This window comes from Manis javanica, chromosome 1 (genome assembly GCF_040802235.1).
Source record: "Manis javanica isolate MJ-LG chromosome 1, MJ_LKY, whole genome shotgun sequence".
Taxonomy (NCBI): Eukaryota; Metazoa; Chordata; class Mammalia; order Pholidota; family Manidae; genus Manis; species Manis javanica.
The window spans coordinates 69,117,213-69,138,890 of record NC_133156.1 but is presented as its reverse complement, the minus strand read 5'-3'; the positions used below and the strand labels follow the sequence as shown (position 1 = coordinate 69,138,890).

Below are 21,678 nucleotides of genomic sequence, written 5' to 3'. Positions count from 1 at the left end.
GGATGATCATTATTTGGCTGAGGATAGGTTTTTAATCTTTCATGACTAATTTTCAAACATCGTGATCCAGTACCTTTCTTGGTTACAGCTGGAGTAGGTCTCAGTGACTTACAGGTCTGAGCTCGCTCTTCAGGCTATTCCCCCCGCTTTGCGGCACCGGCCATCCCCCTGCACCGTGGGGCCCCGGGCCTGCTGTGGACAATGCTCAGTGGTACCAGGCAACCTACCTCAGTACCGTTCATCCCGAGGCGGCCACATCTAATGGGAGCTGGGTAGTCACCCGAACGTGGGCGGCAGGCTGGGGAGACCAGAGGGAAGAACGGAGCCACCCCCTCAGTGCTACTTGTCAGTCTCCAGGAAGGAATCCTGGGGCTGTAACATCTTGTAATGCTTTTATCTTTCAGAGATGCCCCAAAGCAAGTCACAAATTCAAATTGTGATATGAAATCTTCTGGCTTTACATATGGCAATTAATTTGCCTTTGTAAATAAATGCAGTTAAAAGACATTTCAAACAAGCGATTACTTATGGCATTAAAACAGATCAGCGATTAAAATACATTAAAATTTGGTCCTGCAAGGTAACAATTCACTTAGAAAATATGCTATATTCAAAAACAGCATTTCAGTTAAAACAACACATACATATCAGAACAATCCAGAAATGATGACAGTCAGATGTTCCACTTTATTTTTAGACATATTTCAGTACTCATGGCAAAAAAAACCCCATATTTTGTCAATTTTTTTTTCTGGAAAAATGAAGATATTCCCTATTGGATTTAGTTAAACTGAGATAATTCTGTGCCTTTTTGGATAATGAAAGCTTTTAGACTGAAGAATGACAAAAGAAATGCCCACCTCCTCTCTTGATGTCACCTCTGGCATCTGGAGGTGAGGTGCGGGCGAGAAGTGATATTAAATAACTCTCAACAGAATTAGGGGATTTAGAGTTTGTACCTATTGGATCTGTTACCATCCAATTAGAAATTCTTTGATGAATTAGAAATTCTCCCTCTCCCTCTCTCCCTCTCTCCCTGGTCACCTGATGATATAGAATGGCTTCCCATCTCTTTGTCCTTATCAAAGGAGGGGTAATTCTAGGTATATCTTTTTATGTGTGTATATGGCAGGTCTTATTTTCCACAGGTGTATGTTATTAATATAGGGGAAATATTCCCATGGCAAAGATAAAAAATATCTGATAAAAATAATTTTATGTGTTTTCTATAATTTCTCATAGCTTAGAAGTGATCTAAGAGTTGTGTGATGTAGCCGTTGCTAAGGAAACTTGCTTTTTAGTGAGCAGCAATTTTCCAAAACAGATGCATTTCCTCCCTTTACTAATGAGTGTGTCAATGGTACCTCTGTTGCTTTTTGCCTCCGTATTTTGGAAACAACTTGAACTATTTGCTTAGGACAGCAGACATATGCTTTATAAAATTGAAGCAGATAGACTCATAGAATGACTTATTTATATACAACTTGTGCTGCATATTTCAAAAGCACATTTGGTGTTAGGCGCTTTCTTGTTAAAAGGCATTTTACACCTGTTAATGGCGGAAATAGTTGCTTTGATTTAAAAAAAAAAATTCCTCTCTGAAAGGTTTAACTATGTTTGGTTGCATTGTGCATTTCATTCCCACCAATCTAACAGCAGAAGGGAACTTTCCTGATTTGGGCTGGGAAGCAGGCTGAAATCCTGCTGCATAATAGCAAACTGAATATTGTTATGCAAAATTGAGTGGGAACAAGGCTATTTCAGAGGCAATAACATTTCCTTCCAGTTCACTGATCCACTAATTTCTATTCATTTTTAACTGCTCTTCTATTTTTTGAAGGAAAAAGCTATTTTCTACCATTTGCACTGTTCTAATCTTTGGCTTTGAACAGAATCTGGCTGGATAACCAGGAGGAATGGTCAGCCTCCCACTTTTACAGACAGCTGGTAATGGGCCCAAACACATGCAAATAAGAAGTATAGCTATTTCCATAAAAGGGGGAGCCACATGCCCTCTAATTATGCTTTCTGGTGTTAGATGGAGGGAAAAGATAGATTTAAGGAATCAAGAGAGAAAAGGGCCAGGAAAGGAGGGCAGCAGCTTGGATAACATAAAGGGTTATCTGAGACAATGTACTCACTTTGTTTTTCAGTATCTCCCTCCCTGAAAGGTCCTCAGGAAGTTTCTAAATTTGGTGATTTTTTATAGTACCACTGAAATGAAAGAATACTGTCCTCCTTATTAGTTTATATTCCTAAGAATGCCTCCCCTGATATAGTATACAAGTTTATAAATGACTTTTTCTTTTTCTTAAGTCATTTTTTTCTTGGAAGTTTTATACCTCTTGACAATCTTAACAGGATTAAAGCTGCATTAGCGTTGGATATATTGTATGAATAGTTTTAGATCTCAGTCAATTCAACTTGAAGCTCTTTTTAAAAGTAAATGATATACTTTCTCAATATAATACAGTTTCAGGTTGAATTAGCGTCCTGACTATGGCATGTGTAAGGGAGAAAAGAGAGGAATGTAGTATTTTCTAATGTATCTCAGACAGGATTATCAAGAGGACTCTGCTATACACAGAATGAGAGCCAGATACTCCGACAAGTTACCTTGAATTGTAATACAGACTTCCTCTGTGGTTTTGATGAGGTCATTGCTCCTTCCCATTTCTGTGTTGAGAATATGAATTGCCTGCTTCTGGAGAGTTGTGAGCATTTCTTTTCCCCTGAGTTAAATATCAGAATTAACTTTCTATTCTTGATAGGCTTTTTCTTTTTCCTTTTTTTAAGCTAAACTCTAGACTGTATTTGGATGTCACTAGTTTTTCTATTAACGAACATCCTTTTTGCGTTCCCAGATCCAGCACTGGGCACCACATTGCATTCACTCATCGACTCCCTTGCCTCCTGTGGTCTTTGACAGTTTCCCACTTTCCATTTTTTGTTCCCTAACAACTGAGACATTCTTGAGGAATATTGAATATCCTGTAAATACAGATATCCTGTAGAAAGTCTCAAATCTGGATTTGTCTGATTTTCTTTTTTTTCATGGATTGATTAGAGCTATCCATTTTTGGAAAGAATACCCCAGAGAGGAAGTGCCTTTCTCCCCACATCGTATCAGGGGAACCTGGCATCCACATGCTATTGCTGGTGTTGGTAACCTTCATCACTTGGTCAAGGTGGTGCCTGCCAGGCTTGTCCACTGTAAAGGTATGATTTTCCTGTTCCCTTGTCTATTCTTTGCAAAGGACTCTCCAAATCTAGCCAACACTTAAGGGGCTGTGTGGGAATTAAATGCCACTTCCTGAAAGCAGCCTGTATCTACATATGATATTTGGAATTCTGTAAGGAAGATTTGCCTCCTCTATGCTATTTATTTATTTATTCAACAATGTATTTATGTAAGTATAGCTTCATGTGTATTAATTTTATATTTTGGTGTATAATTCAATAGCGCTTTACTTTGTTGCTCCAAATGTTGTACCTTTGGCAGTTGGGAACGCTTTCAGATGGTTTCTTGTGTCTTTTTGACATAATCCCACCCTTTTGTTGTTAAGCCTGTAGCATTTTATCTAATTTTTTTAGCTCTTCCTTATTTTCTGGGAATATAAGATGCTCCACCTTATATTGAACTGATAGTCACTTTAAAAATTTTTTTATTGACTTAATTTTTAGGAACAGTTTTAGACACACAGCAAAACTGAGGGGAAGGTACAGAGATTTTCCATGTGTCCTCTGCCCCTGCACATACATGGTTTCCCCCATTATCAACACCCCCAACCAGGCTGGGATATTTGTCACTGTTGATGAGCCTGCACTGACACATCACGATCATCCAGAGTCCATCATTTACATCAGGGTTCATTCTTGGTGGTGTACATTCTATGGATTTGGACAAATGTGTAATGACACATATCCATCATATGGTATCATATGGAGTATTTTCACTACCCTAAAAGTCCTCCATTCTGTACTTCTTTATCTCTCCCATCCACAACTGCTCACAACTACTGATGATTTTTACTGTTTTGCTTTTTCCAGAATGTCATATCACTGGGATCACACAGTAGGTAGCCCTTGCAGATGAGCTTCTTTTACTTAGTAGTATGTACTTAAGTTTCCTCCATGTCTTTTCATGGCTTGTTAGCTCATTTCTTTTGAGGGCTGAATAATATTCCATTGTTCAGATATGTCATAATTTATTCACCAACTGAAGGATATATTGGTTGCTTCTACATTTTGGCAAGTACAAATAAAGCTGCTATAAATGCTCATGTACATGTTTTTGTGTGGGCTTGTTTCTAACTCCTGTGAATACCAAGGACCACAACTGCTGGACTGTATGGCAAGAGTATGCTTGGTTTGGTAAGAAATCACCCAACTGTCTTCCAAAGTGGCTGCATCATTCTACATTCCTTCCAGGAATAAATGAAAGTTCCTATTGCCGCTTATCCTCACTAGCTTTTGGTCTTGTCAATGTTTTGGGTTTTGGTCATTCTAATAGGTGCATTGTTTTAATTTGCATCTCCTTGATGACATATGATGCAGTACATCTTTTCATATGCTTATTTACCATCTGTATATCTTCTTTGGTGAAGTATCTGTTAAGGTCTGAGCCCATTTTTTAATCTGGTTGGTTATTTTCTTACTTTTCAGTTTTAGGAGTCTTTTGCATATTTTGGCTAACAGTGCTTTCTCAGATATATCTTTTGCCAATATTTTTTTCCAGTCTGTGGCTTGTTTTCTTATTCTCTTGACATATCTTTTGCAGAGCAGAAATTTTGCATTTTAATGAAGTCTGGCTGATCAATTATTTCTTTCATGAATCATGCCTTTGGTGTTGTATCATAAGTCATTGCTATACCTAACATCATTTAGTTTTTCTCCTATGTTCTCTTCTAGTAGTTTTATACTTTTGCATCTTACAGAATGTCTGTTTCCTATTTTGAGTTAATTTTTATGAAGGGTTGATGGGCACTTTTAAGGTAGCTGTATTTTTACTTCTGTTAAAATGTCTGTTATAACTTGTGTGAACATGTAATATGGTACAGTGATGTCCTGAATGTCATGACCATTGCAGTTATGACATCATTTATTATTTTTAGTTCATTAATTTTTAGTTGGAATAGGTATTTAATAATGGTATGGGCTGAATTGTGTCTCCCACCTGCTCCCAAATTCATATGTTTAAATCCTAACCCCCAGTATCTCAGAATGTGACTCTATTTGGAGGTAGGACCCTTAAGAAGCAATTAAGGTTAATGAGTTCATTAGGCTGGGCCTCTGTTTTAGTCATTTTGGTCTATGATAACAGAATACCATGGACTGGGTGATTTAAACAACAGACATTTTGTTCTCACAGTTCTAGAGGCTGTGAAGTCCAAGATCAAGGTGTCAAAAGATTTGGTTCCTGGTGAGAGCTCTCTTACTGACTTGCAAACAGCCACCTTCTTACTATATCCTCACAAGGCCATGAGAGAGAAAGAAAGAGAGGTCATTAATCCCTTCAGGAGGGCCCCATCCTCATGACTTCATGCAAAGCTAATTGCCTTCCAAAGACCCCGCCTTCAAATACCATCACACTGGGGTTTAAGTCCTCAATGTATAAACTGGTGGTGGGTGGGCAGTGGGGGTGGGCCGGGGGGACAAACACAAACATCAGTCCATAATACCCTAATCCAGTATGACTGGTGTCCTTATAAATAGAGGAAATGTATACACACAGACCAAGGAACAACCATGTGAGGACACAGGGAGAAGGTGACCAAAGAAACCAAACCTCCAACACCTCTTTAACTTGAACTTCCAGCCTCCAAGACTATGAGAAAATAAGTTTCTGTTGGTTAGGCCACCAAGTCTCCAGTGCATTGTTATGTATGGTAGTCCTAGCAAACTAACACAAATGATATTTGGTTTTTCAAAAAAATCACTTTGACATTAGCAGTCCTGTGTGGGAGAAAGGCATTAATGAAATAATGAAATGATGGTGATAAATAGTGGGAAGAAAAGCTATACAGAGTATGAAGTTTTCAAATGAGGAGACCTGATCCATGTGGGTTAATATGGGGGGAAGGGAAAGGCTGGGCAACTGAGGAAGTGGCATTTGATCCAAGGGCTGAGAAAACCAGAAGGCCGAGGTAGAGATGGCAAAGGCAGAGTTTTAGATGAGGCTGGTGAGGTAGCCAAGCAGATCACAAAAAAGTGATCTTGCTTTTTTCAGTTGGTGTGTTGATTCACATGTTATTAAAGATTCTATTAGAACAGTGGCTTTCAAATTCTGCTTCCACATCCTAGGTATTGGGGTGTGCCGTTGCTAAGGCCTGACCTGGGAGAGTGGAACCCTCCTCAACCTGAGAGACTTGCTTTTATTACACAAGCTTCTCTTAAAATTTTTACTTAAACACAGGTTCTATCCAGAAAAAGTTTGAGAACCGGGTTTAAAATGTAATTTTTATTTTCTGCAACATGATACATACTCAGCCATTTTATGGAGATGTTTTATTTTATTTAACCAATCCCATAGTTGCATATTTAGGGTGTTTTTAATATTTCTCTAAAAACAACTCTGACGAGCTGCTCCATTCAGAATTTTTTGTGCATATAACTATTTTGTGTAATATAACTGATTCTTTACCCAGAATTCTTTCCACATACAACTGACTCCATTTTTAGGAGTGGAATAGTTGGGTCAAAGGTGTATTAGTTATAATGTTGCATAATAAATCACCCTAAAACTTAGAGGCATAAAACAAAAATACTTGAAGTTGGCAGATGTGATTTCCGTTTGTGATTTCCTGAGGTTGTATTCAGTTATTGGTTGGGGCTGTAGTCATGTGAAGGCTTGACTGGTTGGAGGATCCACTCTATGGTGGCTTGTGCACTTGACTGGTAAATTGGCCCTGCTTGTGGGTAGAAAGCCTTTCTTTTTCTCCACATGGGCCTCTCCACTGGGCTGTTTGTGTCCTTATACATGGCAGCTGACTTCCCCAGGAGAAAACATTCCAGAAAGTGAGACAGAAATTGCAATGCCTTTTATGACCTCACAAATGGAAATCACATCTGCCAACTTCTGTTGGTCACGTGTGGTAAGCAGAATAACACCTCAAAGATGTCCTAAAACAATTGAACTTGTGAATATGTTATCTTTATTTACTTTTTATTGCAAAAGGGAATTTGCAGATGTTCATAAATTAGGATTTGGAGACGGATAGATTGTTTTGGATTATCCAGGTGGGTCCAATATAATCTCAAGGGTTCTTATAAGTAAAACCGGAAAGTAGGAGAATTAGAGTTGGAGAAGGAGATGTGACTACAGAAGCAGATGTCATAGTGATGTGATTGCTGGCCAGAAGGAAGCCAGGAGCCAAGGAGGACAGAAAGCCTAGAAGCTGGAAAGGCAAGGAAATGGATTCTCCCTTAGAGTCTCCAGAGAAAACGCAACCCTGTCCACCCCTTGGTATTAGCCCAGTTGTGACCCATGTTGGACTTCTGACCTCCAGACCTATAATACATTTGAGAACTAGATAATAAACTTGTGTTGTTTTAAGCCACTAAATTTGTTGTACTTTGTTACACCAGCCATAGGACACTAATACAGTCTCAAAGCCATGATTCATTGCAAGAGGAACTACACAAAGCAGTGAATACCAGGCAGCAAGGATCATTTGGGACCATGCTGATACCACAAAGGGTCTGCCTACTTCTAAGATTTTGATATACATATTGTCAAACTGCCTCCTAGAAAGACTATGAATCACTTCAACCAGAAATTTGAATAAATACAGATTCAGCAAGATCAGAGGAAGTGTCTTTTAAGTGACAGATCTTTCCTGCTTATGTATCTTTTTGTGGAGAAGAATATAAAGAGGAAGGAAGTAGGCTCTTTAATTGTCTAGGAGCCTTTCCTTCTGACATAGTGGGAGAGTAGATGACAAATGGAAGGTCTTCAGTCTAAGGATCTATTTCTATGGTTCTTGAGGCCATTTTCGTTTCCTGCTGCAGTTTATTCTCACCCCTTGCAGTAACAGTAAATTCCTGGTTGCAATTCCATAACTGTATTGTCTAACAGAATTTATAACTTTAAATCCAATAGATTCCTAAATATACCTGAATTTTTTGTTTCCTTTATATATTATTTTGAGATTTGTCCCCCAACCAGGTGAACATTTTCTGTTTTTTGGATTTCCTGTTTTAAAAGGGGAGGTTGAAATAAAGATGTGTGTTTTAAGAGGAAACAGGGAATTATCATAGCAGCTAAGGTGAGCTTATTCTTTGCAGAAGGCTCAGTCTCTGCTGGGGAAAATTTTAAAATACTTATCGCTGGCTCCCTATTGATCATATCTAATATCTGAATGTGTTTTCATAATGTTGATGTGACCATCTTGGGCCACACTCATTGTGAGCAAAGACTCATTTTTTTCCTATGGTGTATCTACTGCCTAACAGAGGAATGCTGAGTAGGGGCCCTTTTCATTTTGGAAGTTATTAATTTTTTTCCTGGAAGATATAAAGTACTTCAAAATTAATTAAACCAAAAAGGAAGTATGCTGGTAAGCAGATGCTATTTCAGCAAGGAAGTCCAGATCCCTCGGTGTGCTTTCCCCACAAAAACTCACAAAATTTCTCAGTCATAGGGGACTTGGAGGCTACTTATTTCCCCTCATCTTAAAAACCAAGGATCTGCCGTGAGAACTCAGGGTATGCGAGTGCTAGACCAACTACTCGACTGGAAATGAATGCACTTTATTTTTCAAGTGGTGTTGGGGTTTCTCTTTATGCTTTCTTTTTCTTCTTCCCTTGTAATCAGACAAGAACTTTGAATTGAAAATTTTGATAAATGTAACCCAAGTTCCTTTAAGGCAGCAGGGTATTTATTGAGTAATGTAACTTGAAAACTCCCCAAGTAGGTCTGACCCCCTTGAGGTTTGCCTCAGGTACTCAAGTGCTTCTTCCTGCAGGCCCTGATTTCTCTCTCCACCTCTTGATTCTACATCCTCTGTGTCAGAGCCATTTTCAAATACACTCCGACCTTGCAGTGATATTAGCCTCTCATTCTCCAGGAAAGTGCTGGCCTCTCTCCCAGCTGCCCACCCAGTTCTCCAGCACTGTGTTGTCTCTGACTGGGTGCTGTGCTCATCAGTAAGCCCATTTTGTTGGCCAGGAGGTTGCATTCCTCTGTGATATCAGACCTGAGCCGCATGCCATACCCCTGGAGCTGGCAGTGGAGTCCCTCGCTTCTTGAATCACAGTGACTCCGAGTTGAGACTGAGAGGGAACTTCTGGGAACTGCTACCAAAAGAAAGGGAATGGATGCTAGCTGGCAAATAGTTTTCTGTATTCCCTTTTAAGATTTCTTCCTTTACATCTCCTTTATCAAGCACCTACCGTGTACCAGATACACAATCAGGATGAAACAGACAAGGAGTGATCTGAGGGGAGGAGGGTGTGTGTGTAGAAATAATCATTAACAGGAATAACCCCACGAATAGGTTAAGTAAGAAAACCAACAGTGGTTAGTGTTTGTCTATCAGAGACTGGGGATATCGCTGGGATACTGACAGATAAAATGATGTGATGTGTGGGATATTTTTTTCAAAGTTGTGTGGTTTGTGGAATGAAAATTGGCTGGATAATTGATGAAGCTGGTTGATGGGTGTCTGGGGATCCATTATACTAGTCTGTCTACTGCTGTATATGTTTGAAATGTTCTGTAACAAAATGTTTAAGAAAGCAATCCTGCAGACAAATATGCTGTTGGATAAGTGCCATGAAGGACCCCCCCACCACACACATATACACACAATAATGTAACATATGTATATATAAAGTAATGTACAGGAGGACCACGTTTCAATGGTGAGGGAAGAGTTTCCAAGGAAGTGATGTGTTTGTTATGATCTGTAGAATGACTTGTAATGAGATACTAGGAGGACGGTACATAACACCCTTCTCCCGCTTCAGTTCGTAAACAATTGAGGGAAAGACAAAGGAGTCAGGCAGAAGGAGATCAAAATGCTTTACTGATACAATTTGGGTTCCAGCTTACATCTGCAGTTATATAAGCTTGCTAGCCCTCCTCTGAATTGAATTGATACTTGAAAACTGCAGACCAGATTGCAGACCAGAGTACACCCACCGGAGGCCGGAACAGGGAGCGTGATCAGGGCCGGCCTGGGCCGACGCAGTCCCTTCTTGTGCACACTCCAGTCAAGGGGTGCTCCTTGTCCCAGGACGGGGCGACTCAGGATGGGACAAAAGGCTGCAGACCTCACTGTGGAATGGATGTGTGGGTGGAGGGGTATCATGTTCCCCTCTGAACAAGCAGCTGTAAACTAGCTTAGGGGCGGGAGGGGGTTGGAGAATAGGGAAGCGTTTCCTGGGCAAATGGAATGGTATATGCAAAAGGGCTGTCTACCTGCTGGACATATACAGGGGTAAAGCTTGATCTCCACCCTCAAGTTGTCTACAGTTTATGTGAGAGACAAACAGAAAGATCCAAACACAATAACCAAATACATTTAAATATGATAGAGGAGTAATGCTATATAGGTTCACATTATAGAGGAAGTCAAGATAAATTCTAAGCATGTATGAGTGGGGCAGAGGGAGAAGGAAGGAAAAGAGAGGAATAGAAAGATTAGGAAAGGCTTCCTGGAGAACCTGATTTAACTGGTCCATAGGTGGGAAGAATTCTCATAAGGGGAGGGCAGGGAAGGGCAGTCCAAGCAGAGGGAACTGCATGGTGTCTCTCCTGGTCTATTTTTGACTGCCATTCCCACCTGTATAATTGTCTCCACATTGTTCAAGCTTCCAAAGGAGGGGAACCTCCCTGGAGTTCCCTGAAGCCTCAGAGTGCAGACCCCATATTCAGGGCTCCTGCCCTCTGCCTTCCCACGGTCCCATACAAAGTGATCTTCCCTCAGCGTTTCTGCTGCTGCTGTGCATGTGGGAAGGAGGCTATAAGCAAGCCAGGAAGCAAGTCCATGATAGTGATTTTCTTTTTTAGTGGTTTGAGGTCAAAATTGCAGAGAATCAGAATTTGTCTCAGCAGAATGTAACACACTTAGGCAAGTGGCAGAGGAGTTTTCATTGTATGCTGTGGCTGTTAATGCAATGACTTTGTCATCCCTTCTTCTTCCCCCTACTTTTAAAGCTTTTAAAGAAACCAACTTGAAAGAGTGCCTTGTTAAAGTGGGAGGAGTAGTGGGAGAGAAAGTTTCCCTCTCAGGAGCACACATGACATGTCTTTATCTGATGTTTTTTGCATAAATAGTGGGATTCCCACATAAGACTCTTAAGTAAAACAATAGATTGAAAATGTGTCAGTTTTCAAAGAGTCCTCAAAGAGCTATATATGCTTAATATTTTAAGGTACTATTTGAGGTGTTTTTCTTGCCCTAAAATAATTTATATATAGTGAAAGCACAGGTGACACCTTGCCACACTGAATATTTTTAAACCTTTTAGCATTTGCAGCCCCAGTTCACAAGCAGGCAGTTTTAAGGGATGCATACTTACTGGGGAAAAGAAGAGAAAACCTTTAATCAGAAAGCCAAAAGGGCTTATTGACAGGCTGATGTTGGCCACAGGAGACATTTTGTAACAGCTTTCCAGGCCTCCTGTTACAGTCCTTCAGGTTTATAGTTACTGAGCACATTTTTAAAAGGCACCCTTCCTCCAGGTGGAGGTAGCCCCAGGCCAAGTTGGTACCACTTTTGCAGAACACCTGCTGGGTTTTAGTGTCCACTTTGTCCCTTGGCCCAGGGCCTTTCTTCAGTGATTCACCGGCAGACTTGTGTCTGTGCTCAACAGCAGGCTAATGAGTCATAGCTACTCGGTTTGAGTTACTGAATTTCCTTACTTACGCCAAAATCACATCCTTTTAAGCATGAGGGTTGTGATGGTTAATTCTATATGTCAACTTGACTGAATCAAGGGGTACCCACATATTTGGCTAAACATTATTTTTAGGTGCGTCTAGGTGTCCTGGATGAGAAGCATTTGAATCAGTAGGCTCAGTAAAGCAGTTGGCCCTCCCCAAAGTGGGGGGGTATCACGCAATCCCTTGAGGGCCTGATTAGAACAAAAAGATGGAGGAAGGGAGAATTTTCCTGTCTCTCTCTCTGGATAATCAGCTGGGACACCAGTCTTCTCTTGCCCTTGAACTGGGACTTACACCGTCAGTGCTCCTGGTTCTCCGGCCTTCCGACGTGGACTGGACCATATGACAGGCTCTCCTGGGCCTCCAGCTTGCAGACGGCAGATCGAGGGACATCTCAGCCTCCATAACCGTGTGAGTCAATCCCATGTAATAAATCTCCCTCTCTATAAATATATATCTTTATCTATCTCTCTATAATATATATCTATACATATATAGAAAAAGCCTTCATATATATATACACACACACATATATAAACCTCTTTATATATATGTCTACTTATATATAAATCTTTATCTATCTGTCTATCATCTATAAACCTGATGATGCTGTCCAGAACTCTAACATAAAGTCAATAATTATATAAAATAGTTGGATTTCTCACAAATACATCAAGATGTCTTCTTGAGCAAAAGATGTTCACTCATTAGAAGCACTTTTTTCCTCCCCATCTAACTTTCCACACCCCCTCTCCTTTTCTCCCAGACCACAGCATTGCCGATCTTACCGTTCTTTCTATTTCAGGCTACATTGTTGCAGGACGGCTGTGCTCCTAAGGCTCCCCTGGAAATTCCAGTTTGTTCATTTCCATCCTGGAAGGGATGTTCCTGGTGGGGAAGGGCCAAGGAGTCACATTTTTTATTCTGTCACTTTAGAAAAGAGTCATATCCCTAAAATTGTTAACTAAAGAGTTCCTGCACATTGTAAATTAAGAGATTTTAAGGGTATTGAAGAGAGAATATAGGTTTCATAAAAAATTTATTTGTATTAGATTTATTTGTATATTAATTGAGTGTCAGGCACTGAGCTAGGTGCTGTGGAGAAAACAGATGATTAAAATGTCCATGTAATCAAGGTTCTAACAGCTTAATGACACAGACAGAAATAACACATTATGACAAAAGATACAATGGGTCTAATAAGCAAGCTCCAAGTGCCACAGCAATTCCGATAAAGGAGAGATCTCTTATGACTAGTAGGACCCGGGAAAGCTTGATGGAAGTAACTTTTCAACTAAGATTGACGAATGAATCTGATGACAAGGGGATGGGGAGAGGATTCTAGAACTGTGGTGGGGCAAAGCACAGACAATATTGGGGGTGGGTAGGGTATGTGAACTCATTTAACTGAAGCACCGAATATAATGATGAAAATAATAATGACAGAAATCATTTACTGAGTACCTATTATGTGCATGCATTGTCTCTAATCCACAAACCCTGTAAGATAAGCATCCTTATTCCCTTTATAGATAAAAAGATCTTCATCTCAGAGAAGTCAAATAACTTGCCCAGTTATTTAACTGTTTGGTGGTAGTAGGGGTCAGATGCCTAACTCAGAAGAACTGTGTTCTCTCTACTACTGTCCTCAACTTGTGTATGTGGAGGAAAAAATGAGGAATGATATTTCATGCATGTGGTAGGCTGTGTACTACCAGTAAGAGAAAGAGGCATATTCAGGAAAATAATATGCTTTGTTTGAAAAATACTTGTTAAAAGGGTGTTTCTCTGGCAAAGGAATGCTCATAGCTAAATGACATTATAAGAAATGATGATGATGACGGTAAGTAGGGTCATTTTCTAAATGCCAGAACAGGCCAGAAATTATATCATCTCTGCTGTTAACATGTAGTGCAGTTGTGTGATTTGGTACCTGAGGCAGTGGGAAGAGTAGAGTGTAGAGCCAGAAAGAACTTGGCTCAAATTCTGCCTCCACCCTTTTCTAGTTATTGAACTCTAGGCAGGTTATTTAATATCTATGAGCCTCAATATCCTCACCTATAAAGTGGGTGTATATGCATATGTCACAGAAGTTTTTATTTTTTATTTTTTATTTTGGTAACATTAATCTACAATTACATGAGGAACATTATGTTTACTAGACTCCCTCCATCAACAAGTACCCCCACAAACCCCATTACAGTCACTGTCTATCAGCGTAGTAAGATGCTGTAGAATCTCTACTTGTCTTCTCTGTGTTGTACAGCCCTCCCTGTGTCCCCCGTCACAGACTTTTGAATGTCAAAAAACACTTTAAAACTTATAATACATTTTATAATGACAAAAGCAGAAGAATTAGGTAATAAAAATAAAATTCTACTATAGACACATGGGTATCTCTGAGCATGTCTGAATGAAAAGCATGAAAATAGCACGAATATATAAATAGTGGTAATATCTAAATTTAATCTACCTTAATAAAGGTCGTTCTTTCTTTTACAAAAAGATTTCTGTACAACAGGCAATTGAGGATATGACTGAATTTAAATATATTCTGAGAACTAAGAGGATTTATATTAGTGTATGTAACAGCAAAATATGCCTAAAATTATTGGTTGTAGAACCTTATGAAAAATATAACTCTTTATTACTATATTGAAATATGCTCTTACATTCATTGTATTAATACAGTTCTGTCTGAATTTTTAATGACAGTTTTTAATTCTTTTTGAGAAAAAATTCAGTACATCAAAAGTAGGTCATGCTGTGCATAGATTTCCTTTCTTAGCTTGATGTGTGCTTACATAGTAGACTGAGAATTGAATCTTCTCAGAATGAAAACTGGATGATTCTGACATTTATACTAAGCATCAGAAATATTATAAACATATTATTGAAAGTATTGCTGCTGTTGATTTGAATGTAATATTCTTGCAAAAAGCACTTGTCTAGAAGGGTTTGTTTTTGTTAATAGACTCTTCTAATTGAGACTCTTGTGTGGAAACCTCCCAGAGGGAAATCCTATCATTGGTGACAGCAGGGAGGGAGTGTGCTGCATGCCAGATAATTTCACCTTCCTGAAGCCCCAGCCCCTCATGCTTTGATCGATCCCTTACCCTATCCCAGGACACTGAACATTGATTAACTTATCTGAAGAAATATTTAGAACAACTTTTAAGTATATAAAATTAGCAGTCTTTAGTATGTATTTATGTTCATTTTGTAAAGCATCAAATAACTATTCCTGGAACATATTATGAAAAACCGTATTGAACTAAATGTGCTGTCAGATTTGTAAAGCAGAAAAAGAAAACCCCAAATGGGAAAGAATTCTCTTGAAAAGGTTATTTTTCAGGGCACTAGGGCAAAATACTGAATAAGTCTATCTTGTAAAATATTTCTTCAGCCTTGCCCTGGAGTAACCTATACACAACGCATGGTTAGAAAGACAAATAAATACTTGCAATGAACTGATTAATATATCCCTACCTTGCAATCTAAATATGAGTAATTTGTTTCAACGTAGACACAAATAAATGCTACAGTATAATTAATTGCTTGTCTATTCTTAGTATTCAGATATTTCCCAGTCTTAAAAAAATTATACATCTTAGTCCAGGAATTGATCCTATCTTAGGGATTTGTCCCATGTAAATAGCCATAAATTTAGATGCATAAAATGTACAAAAATGTTACTGTAACATTAATTATAGCAGTAAAAATATTGGAAGAAATCTAAGTATCTAACAATAGGAGAGTGCTTAAATACATTAGACTGGACTCATAAGTTGGAAAATGCAACTTTTTTTTATGCAACCATTAAAAATGGAGTTTTTGAAGAACAGTTACCAATTTCAGAAAATTCTTGAGGTTTGGTATAAGGATTATAATTAAAAGTGTATGTACACTATCCAAGTTGTAAAAATATCAAAATATGTTTGCTCTAAAATTTTTGTAAGGAAATACATCAAAATATAATTTTCTATTAAGGCAATGGGATTTTGAATGATTTTTCTTCCTTATTCATTCATTCATGTAACAAATCTTTACAGAAAACCTAATATGATAGGCACTAGACTAGAGATGTACATTCAATAATGAACAAAAATAAAATAGCTTCTGTCATCATTATTCTTCCAATCTATTGGAGAAGATATATATTAATTTAATCACATAAATAGACGTAAAATTAACACTGAGAGAAGTGCTGAGAAGGAAGGCAACTGTGAGAACATACAATAGGGAACCTAGTATAATGTGGGGTTTAGTTTACTGAAAAGCTAACAAGCGCACTGCAAGTTGTGTGGGTCGGGAGTTTAAGCAGGTGCGTGGGGTGGGGGGAAGATTGGGAGGGCGCTCCTTTGCACAGGAGCAGCATAGCAAAGCCCCTGCAGTAGGAAGGAACATACAATGTTTGAAGAAGGGAAAGGGTGTCCAGTATATGGTAGTGTGGGAAGAGGAGCTAGGAAGCATAATATAAAACTTGTGTTTTTAAAATTTCACCATCTTTTGAAGTGTAGAAAAGACATTGGAAGGAGAAGCAGAACCAGGGAACCCAGCTGGGGGATTAGAGCAGTAGTACATGTAGAGGTGATGATGGCATATTGAATTCAGGACATTAAGGTGGAGATAGTGAAATGGATGGATTCAAGATATACTTAGGAGCTAACCATGAAATGGGTTTGATGAATTATATATGGGGATGAAGGATCAGGGAAAATTGAAGAGGACTCAAAGGATTCTAGCTTAAGCAGTGGTTGGAAGGTGGTACAGTCACTGAGATAAGTACTTAGAAGGAGGATAAGATTTGAGGGGGAGATTATGTGTTTGGGTTTGATGTAAGATTATAATTAAAATTGTATGTAACAGTATCTTAAACACATTTTAAAACATGTTAATGTGAGATCCCTTTGAGACATCCAAGGAGACGTAATAGTAGGCAGTTGGATATATGGGTCTTAAACTCAGAAAAGTCTGAGTTCATTCACCTTCTTACCCCTAGTGACTGGCATATTGTAAATATTTAATAACTATAGAATGAATGAATGAAGGGACTAGAGAATTAAATTTGGGAGTCATTGACTTGTGGTTGGTAACTGAAGTCCTATGGATAAAATTCCTAAGAGCAGAGTATGGAATTAGAAAAAAGATGACAGAAAAACCCATGAAAATCCTCCATTTACTGACTTTGAAGAAGGAGAAAGAACACAGAAAAGTAGAGGGGTTGCAAAAAAATTAGATGAGATGCCAACTTAGAGGAAAAGGTCAGCCAGGTCAAAACCGATGATAAATCATCTATGGTGAATGACCAAAATGAATAGGTTTAGATATGAAACCTATCAAGAGTGAACCTAGCAAGAGCTATTTTTGTACATAGTAAGTCGGAGGTAAGGGGAGAAGGGAATAAGGATGGTGTCTAAGTGATCATGTAGGGGTCCAGGGAGGTTGTTTATTTATTTATTGACAGGGATTTGACTCTGGTTAAATCCCATAGTGAAAGATAGATTCAGAGAGTGTGTGTGTGTGTGTGTGTGTGTGTGTGCGCAATTTGAAAATACAGGAAAGATAAATAATCTATAATGTAAATTTCCTGTGAAGGTCAGAGAGGATGAAATTCAATGCTATCATAGTCCTGAAGGAATCTTTTTGAATATAATTAATAAAAGTCAAGGAAGAGAGTGAATTCTCAGAGAGGAGGTGGGCGGTTTCTTATTTTCCAGCAGGTGAATGAGAAGGGTACAGAAGGAAGTTGATGTGTTGAGTGAGAAGGTCTGTTTTGTCTGTGAAGTAGTCTGCATCATCTGCTAGAGGAAAAAGTGAGGAGAATTGGAAGTGGAAAAGTTGGAGGTTTGAGGAAAATGAGAGCCCTTTGAGTAGTCATTTTAGAGGGGTGAGCACGCGGTGGTGTGAGAAACATCACAGGGAGGTCATGTGGAGGTGACAGCCCATTTGAAGTTGGTACAATGAGCTCATAGGAATGTTTGTCTGCCCTGGGGTGGACTTTCTCCAGCTTGCTCAGCCACTCGGCAGGAATGGAGAAATGAAGTAGTTGGGTTCATCCGGAGGTAGGATTCTGCCACACCAGTGACATACAAAGACAGAAGAGCAAGAGAGTTCACAATATTGACAGGGATTTTTCTATAATGATGGAGCATGAAACCTAAGCTAGGTATGTGAAGAAAAGAGAAAGCTTCTAATGTGCTCCTGATGCGTTGACACTATTTAGTGTCAACCTGTTTTTCCAAAGAGGTTGAGAATCCATCATAATTTGGAGAAGCTGAATGAGCAAGCTTCAAGTGTAGAAGTTTTTGTTAAAGAATGGAATTCTTGAACAAGTAACTGGATATGAAGTAGTTACAGGTGATAAGGTCTTTCCTGTACTTCTCTGTATTTTCTAATGTCTCTATAATATGTATGTCTTGCTTTTACAATCACACAATAGGTATAAAACAAAAGATATCCTCATTTTGCTCCCAATCCCAGTCAATATTTTAAACTGCTAAATAAACGAAAGGAATTCAAGAGGAAAAGGAGTAACTAGTGAATAAAAATCTTGGGTAAATTAAAAAGTTGAAGGGGAACTAGACTAACAAAAAGCATTTTCTGAGTTTCTGAAATCCATTTGAGATTTTATATCATATTCCCCAGGACAACTGCTTCTGAGAACCTGCAACCTGCTGTCTCTGTCCAACCTACAGCCTGGGTAAATTTTGCTAGCTTAGGAACAGGTTGCTATTCTCCCAGCCTGGTTCACAGTGGCTACTTCTGGAAGAAAGGGGAACATGATCTTCTTGTCAGCGTATTTAGGGAAAAACAGAAGCAGCATATTTAGGGAAAAAACAAAAAACAAGCAACAAGCATGCATTACTGTTTTCAAATATTTTAAAGAATAATATTCAGTGGAGGAAATTAGTTAGTATTGTTATACTGTACATGTAATATTGTCAGTATTAGGGTCAGACATTCAAACAGAAACCTACTCCTAGTAAGGACTTTGAGATGATCTAGTCTAGCAAATTTATTTTCAAGGGAAAAAACTGAGCCTTCAAGAGTGATTGAACCAATATGCTAGCTTCATTCCTCTGCCTTATCCTGATAAGGGGGTGCAACTTTGAAACAAATAATCTAAACATTTCCTAATAAAATGTAAAATCATAGTTTTCATATTCAGGGCAAAACTGAATGCCTTCTCTACTCTTGTGTTTTTGGTTTGGTGGGATTCCCAAATAATAGGCACAACATTACAGCAACACTTACCAAACTATGCTCCAATAAATGTTAATAGGTGTTCCATTAATGTTGTATAATATATTCCCCCTTGGACATTCATACCTCACACTAGTATGTCAATAGTTATTGTACATCCTGAAGTGATGAATTACATTTCAAATTTTATTTGAAAACTAGCCAAATTTACTATACATTTTTTAGGGTTAGATTGTTATGATAATAGAGCAGCAACACACTTCATGGATTTATTTAGGGTAACAGGAGTGGCGATAGTCAGGTGTGCAATTATATGGAGAAACCATCATAAACGTCTACTGAACTTACCCTGTTCCTCCAGGTGTTGATTGTACCAAGGCCTTCCAGGGTGAACACACCAGAGCACAGCGAGTGGCTTGAAGAAATTTGGAAAGGACAGTAAGGCCACAACAATAAAACAACCATCAGCACAGGCAACAGCAAAGTGACAAGGTGGTCACCTGCTGAGATGACATAAGACTTTGCCCTATGAAGATCATCTAAAGCAACTGAAAATTCCAATTGCGAGATTTTTACAGATGGTCAAAGCATTGATTCTAAAAGGTATCTTAAAAATATACTTACTCAAAATGGAAGGTGTTATGGTAAGAGGGGCAGATTGATGTATGAATATGCAAAATGATCATTTCTAAATTCCAATATTTCTTTCTAAATTATGTTTCAGTGAAGAATAGGCCATCTCAGCAGAGTCAAGGGCGTATTTACCCCATATAAATAAGTGGAGAGTGTTACAGAGCGTACATTTTAAAACTGATTAAAAAATTTACATACTATAAAAATGTATCCTGTTAAAGTGTACTATTCAGTGGTTCTTAGCATATTAACACAGTTATGCAACCATAACCAAAATCTGGTTCCAGACATTTTCATCATCCCAAAAAGAAACCCTGTACCCATTAGTAATCACTCCTAATTCCCCCTCCCCCCAGATCTGGACACCATTAATCTTTCTGTTTCCATTGGTTTGCCTATTCTGGACATTTCATATAAATGGACTTATACACTATATGACCTTCTGTATCTGGCTTTTTCCACTTAGCATAATATTTTCAAGATTCATACATGTGATAGCATGTATAAATAGTTAATTCCTTTTTATGGCTGAATGATATTCTATTTTGTGGATGTACCACATTTTATTTATCTTTCATCAGTTGATTTGGGTGTTTACATTTTTTGACAAATATGAGTAATGTTGCTATGCACACTCCTGTACAAGTTTTTGTGTAGACATATGTTTCAGTTTTCTTGGGTCTATATCTAGGAGTGGAATTCCTGGGTCATATGGTAACCCTATGTTTAACTTTTTGACAAACTGACAAACTGTTTTCCAAAGTAGCTGCACCATTTTATATTTCCACCAACAATGTAAGAGGCTCCTAATTTCTCCGTATGCTCACCAACACTTGTTTTCATCTCTTTTTGAGTCTAGCCATCCTAGTGGGTGGGAAATACTATGTTATTGTGGGTTTGGTTTGCATTTCCCTAATGATAAGGATGTCAAGTATCTTTACATGTGCTTCTTGATCATATGACTATCTTTGGAGAATATCTATTTAGGTCCTTTGCCCATTTAGAATTTGGGTTGTATGTCTTTTTATTGTTGAGTCATATGAGTTCTTCATATATTCTGGGGACTAGTCCCTTATCAGCTATGAGTTGTAAACATTACCTCTCTTTCTGTGGATTGTCTTTGCACTTTCTTCAGAGTGCTCTTGGGAGCAAGTTTTACATCAACTGTCTTAGAATTCAAAACTAAGAGGCAGTGGCTAGTAGTAAATGAAAATTTAACAGATACAAATAAAATAAATGGTCGAGAATGATTTTTTAAGCTTCAAGTGTACAAAATAGTGATTTGACAATTTTATACATTATGAAATGCTTGCCACAAAAAATGTAGTTACTACCTGTCACCATACAAAGTTATTACAATATTATTGACTATAATCCCTATGCTGTACATTTCAACCCTGTACTTATTTTTTTTATAATTGAAAGTTTTTACCTCTTTATTCCTTTTATTTAATTTGTCCACCCCTCCCCCCTCCCTTATGGCAACCATGAGTTTAAGAACATATTATTTTATGGGATGTCTCCATTTTCCTAAATTCAGCTAGTTAGAATTTTTTGTTGTACACTTTCCCATTCAAATTTTGATATGAAGGATTTGTCTTACAAATAGAATTCTTCATTTCATTATAAAAAACATGATGTCCTTGCCTCCTTTCTTTCTTCACAAACTGACTCTTTATTCTACTCTTTGCATAATAAGTAGGAAGAGACACACTGGAACAAGTTTATTTCACATGAAGCACAAAGATACAGTAGAGGAGTGAAATTGTAGCTCGCATGCTCAGTTTCCCAAACTTTACAAGATGAAAACTCCCATAGGTGGCTTTCCTAACTCCTCTTTTTCAAGCATGTCTCAATGAGAAGAGGAAAAGACAAGGATGAAAAAATATGAAGAAAAAATATGAAAACAACAACAGGTTGCCCAAATAGTGTCAGGCAATCACTTTCAG

At 38.3% G+C, this 21,678-nt stretch overlaps 1 protein-coding gene across 1 annotated transcript in view; it reads left to right on the top strand.

Annotated features, from left to right (window-relative positions):
• Positions 1 to 21,678, top strand: part of MACIR (macrophage immunometabolism regulator) — a 64,422-nt gene that overhangs the window by 34,339 nt on the left and 8,405 nt on the right. The window contains exon 5 of the transcript XR_012130026.1: positions 19,458 to 19,699. The gene's annotated coding sequence lies outside the window, so the exon portion shown is untranslated. The remainder of the gene's footprint in view (positions 1 to 19,457; positions 19,700 to 21,678) is intronic.